Here is a 19728-nt window from a genome sequence, read left to right as displayed (position 1 = left end):
TTAAAAATCCTCCCAAAAAGAAATGGCTTCGCTGATGAATTCCATCAAATATTTAAGGAGGAAATACCAATCCTTCATAACTCCTTCATGAAACAAAGGAAGAGGGTACATCTTCCAACTCAATCTCTAAGGCTAGAGTTTCTTTGATATAAAGACATCAGATGAAAACTACACTCCAATGTCTCTCATCAACAGATACAATATGCTTACAAGGTATTAGCAGACTGAATCTAGCAACAGATTATAAAAAAAGGCCTATACACCAAGACCAAGTAATATTTATCCCATGAAAGCAAAGCTAGTTCAACATCTGAAAATCAATTAATATAATACACCATATTAAAAGGAAAAGGACAAAAGCTACATGGCTATCTCAATGAACATAAAAGAAAGCATTTGACAAAATTCAACATTTACTCATGACCAAAAAAATCTAAACAAAGACTAGAAGAAAACTTCCTCAAACTGATAAAAGGTATCTACAAAAAACCTAACATCATGTTTAATGGTTAAACACTGAATGCTATCCTCCTAAAAACCAGAATGTACATTTTCACCACTTCTATTCAACACTGTACTAAAGGTTCTAACTAGTAAAACAAAGCAGGCAAAATCAACAACCAATTAAGCAAAGACATCCAGATTAGAAAACAAGAAATAAACCTCTAGTGATGTGATTTCATATGTAGAAATTTCCTAATAAATCCACAAAAAAGTTACAAGGACTAATAATAATAAGCAGTTCAGCAAGGCCACAAGAGATTAGATCAATAAAGAAAAATCAATTATATTTCTATAGTGAAATGACAACTTTCTATCATATCTATCAAAAATTTGAATTAATCATATTTTCTTTCCTATCCCTCAGTAGTTTAAACTTTTTTTTTCAAGTTAGATTTATCCTAGGCATTTTATCTTATTAGTTGTTATGGTGAACATATACCTCTTCAATAGTCCTAATCCTATTATTTCTAATAAAAAATCATTTATGTAAAATTGAGTTTATAAGCAGTTCCTTTACAGAATTCTCAGAACTGTCAGTACAAAAAACAAGCAGGCAGATGAACTGAACAGAAATGATTTCAGAAACAGACTCTGCCTTTCCAAAAAACATGGCAATTCAGTATATGATAAATGTGGCATTTCAAATATGTAGAAAAGAAACGCATCATTCAATAACTGGAATGAGGACAAATGGTTAGCCATCTGGAAAACAGTAAAGCTGATCTCTCCATTTTCTGCTTATACCAAAAATATTCAATATAAATAAAAAAGATTTTAAACAATTTAAACCATAAAAAACAGAAAACCCATACAATTTCTCAAGTTCACTGAATCTAAAACTACCAATCCTAAGAAACACAACTATTTTATGTGACTAAGAAGAAACAATGCCAAACTATGACAAGACAGAAATTCATGTCTTTCAGAGATGTTACAATATGGAAGGAAAAATGTGTCCTACAATCAGTGGTAAAGACCTTTTAAACCTTATACAGGAAACCGCCTCCCCCACACTTGACCATGAATAAAAAGATCACTAAATTCAATCATACAAAATTAAAACTTCACAAGGCAAAAGCAAAATCAAAAGATAAGCAAAAACTGAGTAAAAACAATCTTCTTAACAAATGACCAAAAAGATCACTGAAAATATACATATGGCCAATAACAATGGGGAAAAAATGCTGAAACTCATAATGAAATTTTGAAAAACAATACTAACAAAAACCTGACAAATATTAAAAAGTTTGACACTAGCTAGTATCATCAGAGATAGAGAGATTCCATTTTCCAGACTACTGATGTTGGGACAACTTTTTTAGTTAGGCAATTCAACCACAAATTATTCAACGTACACACTTTTTGACCCAAGAATTTTTTCCTTAGGAATTTACACTGCAAATGTATTTTTAAATATGTGCAAAAATGTATCCAAGAATCTTCACTATATTCCCATTTAATACTACAAAAAAAACCTATATATTCATAAATAGGAGGCTAGTTAAAATAATTAAGGTAAATCAACATATTGGAATATTACATAGAATGAAATGAGAAGGAATTATATGCAAAGGTACAGAAATTAACAACAAAAAAGGTATTTTGCTAAACAATATGTATGTTGTGATTTCATTTTATAAAGATTATGTAAATATATGTATACAAATAAATGTATGCATACATATGGAAAATATATGGAATGATACATACACACACACAAATGTTAACAGTGAATGAGAGCCTTTAAAAAAATTTTTTATAACATTCTCTACAGCTTAAGTGTCTATTCCTCTTATAATAAACCTAAGTAAGAAGTAAAAAGTGTTAAATGAAATCTTAAAATATGACCACTAAAACTGCTAATATCTTCACATCTTCATTTTAAAAGAATCCTCAAAACAAAATTTACGAGACTCTTAGAATATTTTTTAGGACATACGCATTTATTCAAACACAAATGCATAATTATAAAGGTTCCAATTTATTAAGTCACAATCAAGTCATTCACCTCATTCTACATATTAATCAGGACTCTTTTGGTTGCCAAGTAACAGAACAGAAAGTAGTTTAACTAAAAAGTGGGATTTACTGGTTGACACAACTGAGAAGGCTTCAACCACAGCTGGATCTAGGGACTTCTATCAGCACCTGGTTTTGTATGTCTTGATGCTGTTTTTCTCTATATTGGTCCATTCCTGGGCAAATCTTCCCTGTGGTGGCAAGAGAAGCTTGTATCTTCACAGCTCCAAACCCAGGGGAAAAAGAGTTATGTTTCCCATTCAACAGAATTGTCTCTGGCTGAATCAATGAAATGTCCATTCCTAAGGCCAGAGGAATGTTCATTGTGATCATCCAGGCATATAGCATGGATACACGTGGATTAAGAAAAGGCTTCTTGCTCAAACAAAAATATCCAAGACCAGGTGGCTTAAATAATAAGCATTTACTTTTCACAGTTCCACGAGTTGGAAATCCAAGATCAAGAACTGGATTTGAGCTACTGTCTGGTGAAGATGAGAATCTTAGAACTGTTATGATCATTAATGACGACACGAGAATATCCGCCACAAGTAAATACCCTGAAAACTGTTCATGTTTAATTTTCTTTCACTTTGAAAGATAAAAGCACAGGTCTAATACATGTACCAACATAGCCCAACAAGACAGGAGTGGATTTTGGGTCTTCCTAAAATAAGGGACCTGGGGCCTAAAAAAGAGAAATGCAAATAATCTTGTTAAGTGAGAAAAGATAATGGTTTTCATCAAAAAGAACTAGTAATATCAATTATTTCTACGTATAGATGTTCATATCATGCTGCTGCTGCTAAGTCACTTCAGTCGTGTCCGACTCTGTACGACCCCATAGACGGCAGCTCACCAGGCTCCCCCGTCCCTGGGATTCTCCAGGCAAGAACACTGGAGTGGGTTGCCATTTCTTTCTCCAATGCAGGAAAGTGAAAAGTGAGAGTGAAGTCGCTCAGTCGTGTCCGACTCTTCGGGACCCCATGGACGGCAGCCCACCAGGCTCCTCTGTCCATCTATATGTAATATTAATGCTGTGCTGTGTGCTTAGTCACTCAGCCATGTCTGACTCTTTGTGACCCCATGGACGGTAGACTGCCAGGCTCCTCTGTCCACGGAGAGTCTCCAGGCAAGAATACTGGAGTGGGTTGCCATGCCCTCTTCCAGGGGATCTTCCTGACCCAGGAATTGAACCCAGGTCTCCCACATTGCAGGCAGATTCTTTACCAGCTAAGCCACCAGGAAAGCCCAAGAATACTGGAGTGGGTAGCCTATCCCTTCTCCAAGGGATCTTCCCCACCCAGGAATCGAACCGGGGTCTCCTGCATTGCAGGAATATTTAAGTATAAAAGAAAAGGGATTATCTAGGAAAAGCAGAGTACTAACCAACAGCTGTGACAGGCGTGTTCATGTTCAAGTATATAGGCATCAATCACAGGTAACAGTGAAGAAAACAGCGCTAGATTACCTCTACAAAATAGGTCAGGAAAATGCCCATCCCGCCAGATCACTTGGTCGAATTTCCAAGCTGTTGGTTCCTCCCTCTAGCCTATGAAAGTACAAAAATACAGGTTATTCCCCTCAAAAAATCATGATTAGATACATTCTTAAAGCCAGATAAAATAGTTATAACAGTTATATCAAAATGTGCTAAATCAGACAAAATTCTTTCCATGGATTAAATAATATTAGTTCACTTAGAACAGTGCAACTGTAATGACCCATCAGTGTTGAATGATTTTATGAAAAAAGGACCCAAGCATTAACTGGACTTTTTCAAATTTAACTTCTAGCTAAGGACTAGGATTTCTTTAAAATCAGGGCAATAAACTAGAATTACCATAAATATCTTAAAACAGGAGGACACAAAATGTACTTCACTAAAACCGTATGTTGATGTTCTCAATTACTCAAACAGTTCTATTCCTGATGAAATCTCACAGTAACATTTCCCTCATCTCAAAAGTCTAATTGTATTAAAAACATATTTGCTTTTGAAACTACAAAAATGTTAAGTATTTAAAATTTTCAAGACAAAGGTGTTTAATAACATTAAAATCGTCCACAGATTATTTTTTAATGCAATGCTATAATCAATCTTTTAGCAACTAATATAGAAAATTAACACTCTATGTTGGTACTGCATTGATACTGGACATATGTAATTTTTTTCCTGCAATTGGGATATGCTTTCCTGGTATATGAAATGGAGGTAATGAGGACTAAAACCTGGAATTTTATTAGAAACAAAGAATAGGCCAAATATAACCTTTATTCAGAAATAATTAAGCATTTTATGTAATAACTCAAACACATTTTTAGGGCTTAATAAATATCTTGCAAATCAATAAAATTATAATCATAAAAGCAGAACAATTAAACTTTAAATCTTCAGAAAACAACCAAGCATATTAATTCAAAGTTGTGTTTAACACAATTTCATCAAGGGATTACCACAGCCTTTCTGATATTTCAGCATTTTCTAGTCCTTAGCCAGTCAGTAGCTTTGTTGCTAAACTAGTCATCAACAACAACAAAAAAACCTATTTAAAATAACTTATTTCTACTAACCTCTTAACTGCCTGCCTCAAAGTTTTGTTCCCAAGCATTTAAAAGAGCATATATGCCATTCCTCTCAATTACCTAAAACTACTTTTAAATATGTACTTTCTATAGCATTAGCACCAAAAAGATAAAAGCCATAGAACCGTTATTATTGTAGTAGACAGTACTAACAATAGGCAAAGTAAAACAAAATTATATCTGCACTACATTCCTATTTACCATTGTACATTCTTTACTAAATTCAACTTTTAGAATTTCTAATAGTTCACAGGAATAAAGTTGAACAGAAAAGGCATGGTAAACTCTATCTATATACAGTAAATAAAAAATCTTCAAATTATAAGCTTTGGTATTAGAAGTCTTTTAAAGTTGATAGGATATATCAAGTCAACAACCAAGATGTTATTACTTATGTCATCATATAACAATGGTAACATATACAGCTGGACAAATGTTTTTGAAATGCTAATATACTGTTGAAAACATTTTCACAAAAAGTCTACTTACTTTCCTGCATCACTTTTCATTGAAAGCCCTAAATTAAAGCTGTCACACATCAAAAACTATAACTAGATATGTTAAAAGAGAAAGAAACAAAAATAGTGAAGCAAGAAGGCAAGGGAAACATGTTTCACTTCCAAATACACACATCCCCCAAATGTACAGAATAATATAACCTAAAAGTCTAAATCTATAAACACAAATTTTGGAATGTCTTTCCCATCACAACCTTTCCTACCATGGAAACACAATTTTCCCTAACACACAATTTTCCCTAACTCACAGAGCACACAGAGTCTGTGTCTCTAGAAACCTAAATTATTTAGCATCATCTACCAATTTCACTTCTCCTTCCAAGTGTCTCTATCCCTCTTTCTCCTCTGCCACTCCTCTCCCCTAAGAATTAGGAAAAGAATCTACCAGGCCAGAAACTAAGACCCTGTAAATACAAAAATAAAGGTATAAAGTTACTTGGACAACCACCTAATGATCAGGTAAAGTGCAAGTCACTCACTCATGTCCGACTCTTTGCAATTCCGTGGACTATACAGTCCATGGAATTTCCAGGCCAGAATACTGGAGTGGGTAGCCATTCCCTTCTCCAGGGGATCTTCCCAACTCAGGGATCAAACACAGGTCTCCTGCATTGCAGGTGGATTCTTTACCAGGTGAGCCACAAGGGAAGCCCAATGATCAGGTAAGATCTTCCTCTTTCTGGGCACCACTTCCCCTACTTATAGAGTGAGTGAATATTCCTGCTTAGCACCTCTTCTGATTTAAGACTCTGCTGGCTAATTATTCTGTGATTATAATCACTTGCACAGGTATAATCAAATTAAGACAAAACACATATTAAGAAATAAATGAAATTTCTTGCAAGGACCATTAGCTACTACCCTTCCACGGTATTTCAATGTATTTACCAGCAGGTCATCAATCAAGACATTTCTGTCATTAACTGAATCAACATTTTTGATCACCTGATATGTATATGCAATACTACCTAACATTTCTAAGACACGCATTAAAATACTGTGGTCTCTTCCCAAAGGAGTTCCTAATCTAGCTTGGACAGTAAACAAACATACAACAGATTATGTTAGTGATGATAATGCAAAGTGTTAAGTGCTATAACTGAAGTCTAAGCAATTTATCACAGCAAAATCAAAGCAGGGATCAATTAATTCTCCCTTTGTTACTTTTCCAAAAGAGAAGAAGTGATCTTTTAATGTTGGTTCCACATTTAAGAATACAATGAATAGTATTTGCTTTGGACTTTGGTCAATAATGTTGCTACATCTCTGCAGATACTAACTCAATAAAAAAAACAAACATATGATGTGGGTGCTAATATTATCTACATTTTAAAGAAGAAAAAACTGACCAAATGTTACAAGTAACTCACCAAAGGTTACAAAACTAGTAAGTGGCAGAACCAAAGCCTTCATAATGGTCTGTGGCTCAGGCGTAAAGAATTGCCCTGCAATGCAGAACACTCCGATTTGATCCCTGGATCCAGAAGATCCCCTGGAGAAGGAAACAGTATTCCTGCCTTGGAAATCCCATGGAAAGGGGAGCCTGGTGGGCTACAATCCATAGGTCACAAAGAGTTGTACACAACTGAGCAACTAGACCACCACCACAACCAGGCCCTCCAAAATCTACTGTGCTGACCCCTCCTGTTCCTCATCACTACTACCACCACCAGACCATGATGGCTTTAAGAATCTGAGAGGAAAAATGCTTCAAGTTCTTTAGCATTTTTAATTAAATCACATTTGAAAGTATTCAGTCAAATTCTACTTTTACATTAGTTCTTAGTTTTATGATTTAATGATACTTTCTGAACAGTGTTTAAAAAAAAAGTAAAGGAAAAAACTTTGTTTCAGGCAAGAGATTTCTATGAATACATTTAGAATTTCGACTCAGTAACAAAGTAGACATATGTGTTCTTTTAATTTACACTACCTGCTTTGAAAAATTCATTTACTAGACCTCAGAGTGTACTTTTCATGACCAGATCTATCCTGAGGAAAGGAAACCCCCCAAGTTCAAACCTACTATCCCAGAAACTACTAACCAAGTCTTTCTAGAATGATTTTCCATTTCTACTTTCACCAAAAATTAAGACAAAAATCTTAAAAATGTCACAATCAATGTAGTCAATCCACTTGGTTAAGAAAGAAAATCCTACACACACAATTACCTGGGAAGGGACTATTGTTTGTCTCCATTCTACATATGATGAAACTGAATCAATTTACATTCCCACCAACAGTGCAAGAGGGTTCCCTTTTCTCTATATCCTTTCCAGCATGTACTGTTTGTATATTTTTGATGATGGTCATTCTGACTGGTGTGAAGTGATAGATACCTCACTGTAGTTTTGATTTGCATTTCCCTAATAATTAGTGATGTTGAGCATCTTTTCATGTGTTTATTGGCCATCTGTAAGTCTTCTTTGGAGAGGTGTGTGTTTACGTTTTCTGCCTATTTTTTGACTGGGCTCTTTGTTTTTCGGATATTGAGCTGTATGAGCTGCTTATATACTTTGGAAATAAATCTTCTGTCAGTTGTTTCATTAGTGGAAATTTAAGTTGATATAGTCACTATGGAGAACAGTATGGAGATTACTTTAAAACTTAGGAATAAAACTACCATATAACTCCCACTACTGGGCATACACCCTGAGAAGACCACAACTGAAAAAGACACGTGTACTCCAATGTTCACAGCAGCCCTATTTATAATAGCTAGGATATGGAAGCAACCTAGAAGCCCATCGGCAGATGAATGGATAAAGAAGATGTGGTACATATACACAATGGAATATTACTCAGTCATAAAAAAGAAAAAATTTGAGTCAATTCTAGTGAGGTAGATGAACCTAAAAACTGTTATACAAAGTAAAGTAAGTTGGAAACTGAAAAACAAATACCGTATATTAACACATAAATATGTAATCTAGAAAAGAGTATTCATGAATCTATTGCAGGGAAGGAATGGAAACACAGATTTGGAGAGCAGACTTGTGGACACAGTGGGGGAAGAAAAAAAAGAGGGACAAATGGAGAAAGTAGAATTAACATACACACACTACCATGTGTAAAATGGATAGCTGGTGAGAAGTTGCTAGATAATACAGGAAGCCCAGCTTGGCTTCCAAATTCTGTGATGACTTTGAGGGATGGAATGGGGAGAGGGGAAGAGAGGCAGGCTCAAAAGGGAGATAAGATATGTATAAATATGGCTGATTGGCAGTGTAGAGCAGAAACCAACACAACATTGAGAAGAAATTTTCCTTCAATTTAAAAAAAAAAAAAAAATCATGAAACTGAGGTTGAAGACATTAAGAACCCATGGTTACACAACACTTAACTATCATGGCAAAGAATTCAACCAGATCTCCTGCACCCAAATAAATGTTTACTTTAACATAGCACAATAGGAGAGGTCATTCCCAATTAAAATATATTTAATGTTACTCTTAACAATATTCTGGGAGTCAAAAAAAAAAAAAAATAAACATCTTTGAAGTAAGGATAAGATCAGTGAAAATAAAATTTGAAATTAAAATGCTATCTACAGTAATGATAGTTGTTGTTGTTCCGTCGCTAAGTCATGTCCGATTCTTTGCAACCCCATAGACTGCATCACGCCAGGATTCCCTGTCTTTCACTATCTCCAGAGTTTGCACAAACTCCTGTCCATTGCGTTGATGATGACATCAAATCATCTCATCCTCTATCGCCCCCTTCTCCTCTTGCCTGCATCAGGATATTTCTCAATGAGTCAGCTTTTTGCATCAGGTGGCCAATGCATTGGAGCTTCAGCATCATTCCTTCCAATGAATATTCAAGGCTGACTTCCTTAAGGACTGAGTAGTTTGATCTCCTTGCTCTCCAACGGACTCATCACAAGTCTTCTCCAGCACCACAATTTGAAAGCATCAATTCTTCAGCACTCAACCATTTTTTATGGTCCAACTCTTATATCCATACACAACTACTGGAAAAAAACACAGCTTTCACTATACAGATCTTTGTTGGCAAAGAGATGGCCCTGCTTGTAATTCACTGTCTACATTTGTCACAGCTTTCAAGGAACAAGTATCTTTTAATTTCATGGCTGCAGTCACCATTAACAGTGATTTTGCAACCCAAGAAAATAAAATCTGTCACTATTTCCACTTTTTCCCCCTTCTATTTGCCATGAAGTGATGGGACCGGATGCTATGATCTTCATTTTTTGAATGCTGAGTTTTAATCCAGCTTTTTCACTCTCTTCTTTCACCCTCATCAAGAGGTGCTTTAGTTCCTCTTCACTTTCTGCCATTACAGTGGTATCATCTGAAAATTTGTGGTTGTTGATTCTCCCGGCAATTTTGATTCTAGTTTGAGATTCAGCCAGCCCGGCATTTCGCATAATGTACTCTGCATATAAGTTAAATAAGGAGGGTGACAATATACAGCCATAATGAACTCCTTTCTCAACTATGAACCAGTCCATTTTTCCATGTCCAGTTCTAATCGTTGCTTCTTGTCCTGCATACAGGTTTCCCAGGAGACAGGTAAGGTGGTCTGATATTTCAATATCTTTAAGAATTTTCCACAGTTTGTTGTGATCCACAAAACCAAAGGCTTTAGCATAGTAAATGAAGCAAAGTAGATGTTTTTCTCAAATTCCCTTGCCTTTTCTATGATGCAACAGATGTTGCCAATTTGATCTCTGGTTCCTCTGCCTTTTCTAAATCTAGCTTGTACATTTGGAAGTTCTCAGTTCACATACTGCTGAAACCTACCTAGTTTGAAGGATTTTCAGCATTACTAGCTGAATAACATTGCTAGCATGTTAAAGGAGCTCAACTGTATAGTAGTTTGAACATTCTTTTGCATTGTCCTTCTTTGGGACTGGAATGAAAACTGATCTTTTTCTGAAGCCACTGCCAAGTTTTCCAAATTTGATGACATACTGAGTGCAGCACATTAACAGCATTATCTATTAGGATTTTTAAATAGTTCATCTGGAATTCCATCACCTCCACTAGCTTTGTTTGCAGTAATCCTTCCTAAGGCCCACTTGACTTCACACTCCAGGATGTCTGGCTCTAGGTCAGTGACCACACCATCGTGGTTTTCCGGGTCACTAAGACCTTCCCTGGTGGCTCGGACGGTAAAGCGTCTGCCTACAAAGCGGGAAACTCGGGTTCGATCCCTGGATTGGGAAGATCCTCTGGAGAAGGAAATGGCAACCCACTCCAGTACTCTTGCCTGGAAAATCCCATGGACAGAGGAACATTGTAGGCTACAGTCCATGGGGTCGCAAAGAGTTGGACACGACTGAGTGACTTCATTCAAGACCTTTTTTTTATAGTTCCTCTGTGTATTCTTGCCACCTCTTCTTAATCTCTTCTGCTTCAATAATGGTTACCATGTAAAGAAACAAAAAATTAAGTTCACCTGATTTTTATAAAAATTATTACACTCTAATAATTTAGGAGACACTAATAATTTAGAAGAGATTACAGAAATACCCATTTGAAAATAAGTTCAGCTATTTAAAGTGTCAATTCTTTATTAATAAAAATGTTAAAATACTATTAAAACCCAAAAGTAACACGAGGGAACTAGAATTATTACTTCAAATATGAAATATAATTAAATATTTTCATTTAAAAACATAAATGGTCCATTAAAAAGCCAGTTCATCTGTTGATAATTTTATCTTATTCAATACTAGATCTCCTCTGTCTAGAACATACGTCTAGAATTCAATAAGACACTAGACCCAATGTACAGGTGTGCTCACACATAAAAGAAATGATTTCTAACCTGATTAAAAATCTAAGCTCTGCCATTAAGGTCAATCTGAGAATACCTCAACAAGTGGCTGCAATGGAGCCCAATTATTTCTCTATAACTACAGTAACAACACAATTCACAAAGTATGTTCAGTTCAGTTCAGTCGCTCAATCGTGTCCATCTCCTTGCGACCCCATGAACCACAGGATGCCAGGCCTCCCTGTCTATCACCAACTCCCAGAGTTCACCCAAACTCATGTCCATTGAGTTGGTGATGCCATCCAACCATCTCATCCTCTGTCGTCCCCTTCTCCTCCTGCCCTCAATCTTTCCCAGCATCAGGGTCTTTTCAAATGAGTCAGCTCTTTGCATCAGGTGGCCAAAGTATTGGAGTTTCAGCTTCAACATCAGTCCTTCCAATGAACACCCAGGACTCATCTCCTTTAGGATGGGGTGGATAGGTTGGATCTCCTTGCAGTCCAAGGGACTCTCAAGAGTCTTGTCCAACACCACAGTTCAAAAGCATCAATTCTTCGGCACTCAGCTTTCTCTATAGTCCAACTCTCACATCCATACATGACCACTGGAAAAACCACAGCCTTGACCAGACGGACCTTTGTTGGCAAAGTAATGTCTCTGCTTTTTAATATGCTATCTAGGTTGGTCATAACTTTCCTTCCAAGGAGTAAGCGTCTTTTAATTTCATGGCTGTAATCACCATCTGCAGTGATTTTGGAGCCCCCCAAAATAAAGTCAGCCACTGTTTCCATATGTTAGTGAGATTTTTTTTAAAAAGCAGTAATAGTTGGGAATTCCCTAGTAGGCCAGTAGTTAAGACTCCATGCTTCTATTGCAGGTACCATGGGTTCAATACATGGTAGGGAACGAAGATCCCACATGCTGAGTAGGGTGGCCAAATGAATAAACAGCAGTAGTATATTTCACAAGTTAATTCATCCTTTAGAAACACTGGCTTCTTCTACTAACAGAGAATGGACATTTTGTTATTTTGGGCCAATTTATTCTCAATTAGAAAACCAGGGAATGTAAAAAGCAGGACCTTTTATCTTATCTTTCCTTTTCAACTAATGAATTAGAAACAGATTAACCTGTCTGCATAATACAACATTTTCAGTATTGTTTTTTAAAAAAACCTGGATGTATTACTGATGCTTTCGATCTGTGGTGCTGGAGAAGACTCTTGAGAGTCCCTTGGACAGCAAGGAGATCAAACCAGTCAATCCTAAAGGAAATCAACTCTGAATATTGGAAGGACTGTGGCTCAAACTGAACATCCAATACTGTGGCCACCTGATGCGAAGAGCCGACTCACTGGAAAAGATCCTGATGCTGGGAAAGATTTTGAGAGCAGGAGGAGAAGGGGGATGACAGAAGATGAGATGGTTGGATGGCATCACTAACTCAATGAAGATGAGTTTGAGCAAACTCAGGGAGACAGTAAAGTACAGGGAAGCCTGGCATGAAGCAGTTCATGGGATCACAAAAAGTCGGACACTACTTAGTACTGAAATTATTAAATACTTTAAATACAAATAATCCTAACACATCTTTACCCAGAATTCACAGTTTCATTTTAATTAACTATATCACAAAATTTGTTTACGTGATACATGCCTAGTAAAATAGCAAGCATCTATTCTGGCACCCTCTTGAACTGATTATTACTGGTGTTCCAAAAATTTCTTTAGGGTCCAATATCATAGTTTATAATTGAAGCAAACATTTATACTGTGCTCAAAAGTTCACAAAGCACATGGCCATAAACCATTATTTTCAAAGTTGAAATAACCTGCTGGGTGGAGATGATGCATGTTCACAAAAAGTAAGGAATTTGAACTTCCAGTCTAGATGGCATAGCTCTCTTTTTCCCTACCCCTCCACGCTAAGCACAACTATAAGCCATGGGAATAACAGAAAGAGACAACCAAAAGAAAACTATGAGAACTGGAAAGAAGGCAGCTAACCAGTTTGGGAGTCTAGGACCAGAGAAACAAAAAAGGCATCATGGTGCTTTACATCCCCACATCCAGTAGAAGAAAGCAACCCAGACTGGCATTTCCCAACCACCAATTCAGCAACAGAAAGTAGACCAGATAATCATACTCCTCCCCCAAACTAAACAGGAGTCTCTGCAATATCAAGTAAGTGAGGGCAACTAGAAGCTCAGCCAACAACAAAGACCAGCCAGAAGAAGCAACTCTTCCTTCCCTGTATGATCTGAAACTCTTTTTTTCCACCTTGAGATGCAGAGGCAAGTGGTCAAAACTTACGAACCCAGCCAGCACAAACAACTCAGTTGGGCCAAACTTAAAATGTACCCAGAAATACAAGGTCAGGGAAGAACTAGGGGTTTGGGGTGGATACAAGCAGGAGGACCCCACCACAATCCTCTCCCATCTGGAGACACCCAGAAACCTGGTAAGAGGAAATGTCTTCTATTCTCTAAGGTAAAATCAGCAAGGACCAGTGGGAGTCCAGACAGCATCAGATAAACCAAGCCAACCAGAAAGGCTCTGAAAATTAAGCTGCCATTAAAACCAAAGCCTATAAAAGCAGGCAATGACCTGTACACTAAATCTAAGTGGGATGTTCAGTTCAGTTCAGTTGCTCAGTCATGTCCGACTCTTTGCAACCCCATGAACCGCAGCAAGCCAGGGCTCCCTTTCCATCACCAACTCCCAGAGTCCGTCCAAACCCATGTCCATCTAGTCGATGATGCCATCCAACCATCTCATCCTCTGTCGTCCCCTTCTCCTCCTGCCCTCAATCTTTCCCAGCATCAGGGTCTTTTCAAATGAGTTAGCTCTTCGCATCAGGTGGCCAAAGTATTGGAGTTTCAGTTTCAACATCGGTCCTTCCAATGAACACCCAGGACTCATCTCCTTTAGGATGGGCTGGTTGGATCTCCTTGCAGTCCAAGGCACTCTCAAGAGTCTTGTCCAACACCACAGTTCAAAAGCATCACTTCTTCGGTACTCAGCTTTCTCTATAGTCCAACTCTCACATCCATACATGACCACTGGAAAAACCACAGCCTTGACCAGACGGACCTTTGTTGGCAAAGTTATGTCTCTGCTTTTTAATATGCTGTCTAGGTTGGTCATAACTTTCCTTCCAAGGAGTAAGCGTCTTTTAATTTCATGGCTGTAATCACCATCTGCAGTGATTTTGGAGCCCAGAAAAATAAAGTCAGCCACTGTTTCCACTATTTCCCCATCTATCTGCCATGAAGTGATGGGACCGGATGCCATGATCTTAGTTTTCTTAATGTTGAGCTTTAAGCCAACTTTTTCACTCTCCTCTTTCACTTTCATCAAGAGGCCTTTTAGCTCCTCTTCACTTTCTGCCGTAAGGGTGGTGTTATCTGCATATCTGAGGTTATTGATATTTCTCCCAGCAATCTTGACTCCAGCTTGTGCTTCTTCCAGCCCAACGTTTCTCTTGATGTGCTCTGCATATAAGTTAAATAAGCAAGGTGACAATACACAGTTCTGGGCCTGGAAATCCAAAGATTAGGGTGCCAACATGGTTAAGGTGAGGGTCCTCTTCCAGGTCACAGACTTCTCACTGTATTATTACATGGCAAAAAAGGGGCAAGTGAGCTCTCTTGGGGGCCTCTTTTGCAACAGCCCTAATCCCACTCATGGGCTCTCCCCCATGACCTAAAAATATCCCAAAGGACCTAATTCCCAATAATATCATGCTGAGCATTAGGATTTCAACATTTACATTTCAGAGAAATTCATTCAGACCACAGCAAGGAATAAATGGAAAAAATTTTAATACATTTTCAAGAGAAGAAAAACTAAAAGAATCTGTCACTAGCAACCCAAACCCTGGCTGAAGAAAATTTTCTGAACAAGAAAAACAGAAATACAGGTACACACAACACATTAACTTTTCCATCATTAATTTTCTGTTGTTGTTCAGTCACTAAGTCATGTCCTCTCTGCAACCCCATGAACTGCATGCAGCACACCAAGCTTCGCTGTCCTTCAATATCTCCCAGAGTTTGCTCAAACTCAAGTCCATTGAGTCAGTGATGCCATCCAACCATCTCATCTTCTGTCACACCTTTCTCCTCCCTCCCTCATTCTTTCCCAGCAGTAGGGGTTTTTCCAGTGAGTCTGCTTTTCACATAAGGAGGCCAAAATATTGGAGCTTCAGCTTCAGCATCAATCCTTCCAATGAATATTCAGCATTGATTTTCTTTAGGATAGACTGGTTTGATCTCCTTGCAGTCCAAGGGACTCAAGTCTTCTCCAACACCACAGTTCAAAAGCATCAATTCTCTGGCTCTCAGCCTTCTTTATGGTCCAACTTGCCACTCATACACTACTACTGGAAAAACCATAGCTTTGACTACATGGACCTTTGTCAGTCAAGTGGTATCTCTGCTTTTTAATACACTGTCTAGGTTTGTCATGGCTATTCTTCCAAGGAGCAAGCATCTTTCAATTTCATGGCTGCAGTCACCATCCATACTGATTTTGGAGCCCAAGAAAAATGTTTCCACTTTTTCCCTATCTATTTTCCATGAAGTGATGGGACCAGATGCCATGATCTTCATTTTTTGAGTGCTGAGTTTAACCCATCTTTTTCACTCTCCTCTTTCACTTTCATCAAAAGGCTCTTTAGTTCCTCTTCACTTTCTGCCATTAAAGTGGTATCATCTGCATATCTGAGGTTTTTTATATTTGTCCCAGCAATCTTGACTTCAGCTTGTAAGTCATCCAGTCCAGCATTTCATATGATCTACTCTGCATGTAAGTTAAATGAGCAAGGTGACAATACACTGCCTTGATGCACTCCTTTCTCAATACTGAACCTGTCAACTGTTCCATGTCCAGTTCTAACTGTTGCTTCCTGTCCTGCATTCAGGTTTCTAAGGAGACAGGTAAGGTGGTCTGATATTTCAATCTCTTTAAAAATATTCCACAGTTTGTTGTAATCCATGCAATCAAAGGTTTTAACATAGTCAATGAGACAGAAATAGATGGTTTTTTTTGGAATTTGTTTGCTTTTTCTATGATCCAGAGGATGTTAGCAATTCGATCTCTGGTTCCTCTGCCTTTTCTAAATCCAGCTTGTACATCTGGAAGTTCTTGGCTTGTGTACTGCTGAAGCCTAGCTTGAAGGGTTTTGTGCATAATCTTGCTAGCATGTAAAATGAGTGCAACTGTACAGTAATTTGAACATTCTTTAGCACAGTCCTTTGCAATTGGAATGTAAACTGACCTTTTCCAGTCCTCTGGCCACTGCTGAGTTTTCCAAATTTGCTGACATATTGAGTGCAACATTTTAACAGCATTATCTTTTAGGATCTGAAATAGTTCAGCTGGAATTTCATCATTTCCACTAGTTTTGCTTACAGTAATGCTTCCTGAGGACCACTTGACTTCACACTCCAGGACTCTTAGGTGAGTGACCATACCATCATGGTCTTCTGGGTCATTAAGCTTTTTGCACACTTCTTCTGTGTATTCTTGTCATCTTTTCTTAATCTCTTCTGTTTCTGTTAGGTCCTTGCCATTTTTGTCCTTTATTATGCTTATCTTTTTGCATGAAATGATCCCACAGTATCGCCAATATTCTTAAAGAGATCTCTAGTCTTTTCCACTCTATTGTTTTCCTCTATTTCTCTGCACTGTTCACTTAGGAAGGCTGTCTTATCTCCCCTTGCTATTCTCAGGAATTCAGCATTCAGTTGCGTATATCTTTCCCTTTCTCCTTTACCTTTCATTTCTCTTCTTCTCTTAGCTATTTGTAAGGCCTGCTCAGACAATCACTTTGCCTTCTTGCATTTCTTCTTGCAGATGGTTTTGGTCACCACCTCCTTTACAATGTTAGAAACCTCCATCAGGCACTCTGTCTACCAGATCTAGTCCCTTGAATCTATTTGTCACCTCCACTGCACGTATAATCATAAGGGATTTGATCGAGGTCATAACTGAATGGCCTAGTGGCTTTCCCTACTTTCTTCAATTTGAGCCTGAATTTTGCAATAAGAAGTTGATGATCTGAGCCACAGTCAGCTCCAGGTCTTGTTTTTGCTGATCATACAGAGCTTCTCCATCTTCTGCTGCATCTTAGTTTTCTAGATCATACTTAATGATGGAAACAAAATTTACTTACAACAATTGATACTTGTTGATACTTACAACAATTACATCATTACATCAAGACGGTAAAAAAAGGGAAATGAGAAATGAAGTTTCCACACGACAATTGAAGCAGTAAAATGCTGATACCAGGAGACTGCTGTAAGTCACATATACACTAGTAATAACTACAACAGCCACTACAAAATCTATTCCAAAACAGACTCAAAACTATAAATAAATATTTTACAATTTATGAAAGACAGAATCTTAAATAATGTTTTAGTAATCTGCAGGATGGAAAGAAAAGAGAAACAAACAAAAAGCCAGGGAAAAATAACAAAATAATAATAATAATAAAAAGGCAGATTTAGGTGTTAATATCTATCAGTAATTACCTTAAATGTTGATGGTCTAAACAGACAAATCAATAAAGACTGGAAGAATGTATTTCTGAAATGGCCCACTATATGCTACTAACAAGAAATTCAGTAACATATATCGAAAGTAAAAAGAATGGAAAAGCTAGTATGGTTTGTTTGTCCGTTTTTCATCAGACAGGCTATATTAATAACACAACTAACCAACAGGGTCAGCTTGATATACATAGAACAGTCCACCCAACAACAGCAGAATTTCTTTTCAAACATCCATGAAATATTCATTTATATCCTGGGCCATAAAACAAACCTCAACAAAACAGTATGGAGCTTCCTCAAAGAATTAAAAACAGAGTCGCCATATGATCCAACAATACCACCTCTGAGTATGTATCCAGATAAAATTATAATTTGAAAAGATTACATGCACCCTTATGTTCATAGCAGCACTACATACAACAGCCAAGACATCGAAGCAATTTAAATGTCCATCAACTGATGAATGGATAAAGAAGATGTGGTATAGATACACAATGGAATACTACTTGGCCATTAAAAAAGTGAAATAACACCATCTGCAATAACATGGATGAAAAGTGAAAGTGAAAGTCACCAAGTCGTGTCCAATTCTTTGCCACTCCATGGACTAAACAGCCCATGGAATTCTTCAGGCCAGAATACTGGAGTGAATCTCCAGTCAATCTTCCCAACCCAGGGATCGAACCCAGGCCTTCTGAATTGCTGGCGGATTCTTTACCAGCTGAGCTACCAGGGAAGTCCATAGTTACACAATGGAATACTATTCAGTCATAAAAAAGGAATGAAATAACACCAACTGCAGTAACATGGATGAACCTAGAGATTATTGTATTAAGTCAGAGAGAGAAAGACAAATACCACATAATATCACTTATATGTGGAATCTAAAATACAACACAAATGAACAGATCTACTTAACAGAAACAGACCCACTCACAGACATAGAGAAAAGACTTGCAGGTGCCAAGGGGAGACTGAAGGTGGGCGAGTGATGGATTAGGAGTTTTGGATTAGCAGATGCAAGCCAGTATGTGGGCTTCCCTGGTGGCTCAAGATAGTAAAGAATCTGCCTGCAATTTGGGAGACTCGGGTACAATCCCTGGGTCAGGAAGATCCCCTGGAGAAGGAAATGGCTACCCACTCCAGTATTCTTGCCTGCAAAATTCATGGACAGAGAAGCCTGGCAAGCTACATGGGATCACAAAGAGTTGGACATGACTGAGCTACTAACAACCAGTATATATAGAAAGGATAAACAAGATAAAGTCCTACTGTCTAGCACAGGGATATTCAATATCCTATGAAAAACCATAATGGAAAAGAACATGAAAAAGAGTATATAACTGAGTCACTTTGCGATACAGCAGAAATTAACACAACATTGTAACACAACTATACTTCAATAAATTTTTTTCTCCCCTGAAAATGTGACCTGTGAAAGACCTCTCAAGAAGTAGAAATCTCTGCAAACCATATATCTGACAAAGGTCTTATATTTGGAATATACAAAGAACTCTTGAAGCTCAAAAATGTAAAAAAAAAAAAAAAGATTAAAAAATGAGCAAAAGATATGAACAGACAACAAATAAGTACATACAAAGATGTTTAATATCATTATCCATTAGGGAATGCAAATTAAATCTACAGTAAAATATCACTATACACCCATTAAAACAGCTAAAATAAAAAATAACAATACTAACGAATGCTGACAAGGATGCAGAAAATGTCTCATACGTTGCTGACAGGAATGTAACATGTAATATGGTACACCACACTGAAAAACAGTTTGGA

The 19728-nt window shown here is 37.4% G+C and overlaps 1 protein-coding gene across 6 annotated transcripts in view; it reads right to left on the bottom strand.

Annotated features, from left to right (window-relative positions):
• The window catches only part of ZNF148 (zinc finger protein 148), a 138950-nt gene that overhangs the window by 100564 nt on the left and 18658 nt on the right, over positions 1-19728 (bottom strand). For 4 of the 6 annotated variants that reach the window (XM_061166977.1, XM_061166973.1, XM_061166971.1 and 1 more), the window contains exon 2: positions 3995-4075. The exons of 1 other annotated variant lie outside the window; for it this stretch is intronic. The gene's annotated coding sequence lies outside the window, so the exon portion shown is untranslated. Of the gene's footprint in view, positions 1-3912; positions 4076-19728 lie in introns of all 6 variants that reach the window. One more of the 6 variants, XM_061166974.1, reaches the window with a different exon arrangement.

This window comes from Dama dama, chromosome 19 (assembly GCF_033118175.1).
Source record: "Dama dama isolate Ldn47 chromosome 19, ASM3311817v1, whole genome shotgun sequence".
In the NCBI taxonomy this organism is placed as follows: domain Eukaryota; kingdom Metazoa; phylum Chordata; class Mammalia; order Artiodactyla; family Cervidae; genus Dama; species Dama dama.
Note: the sequence above shows the minus strand (reverse complement) of the source record. Positions and strands in the feature narration are given on the sequence as shown.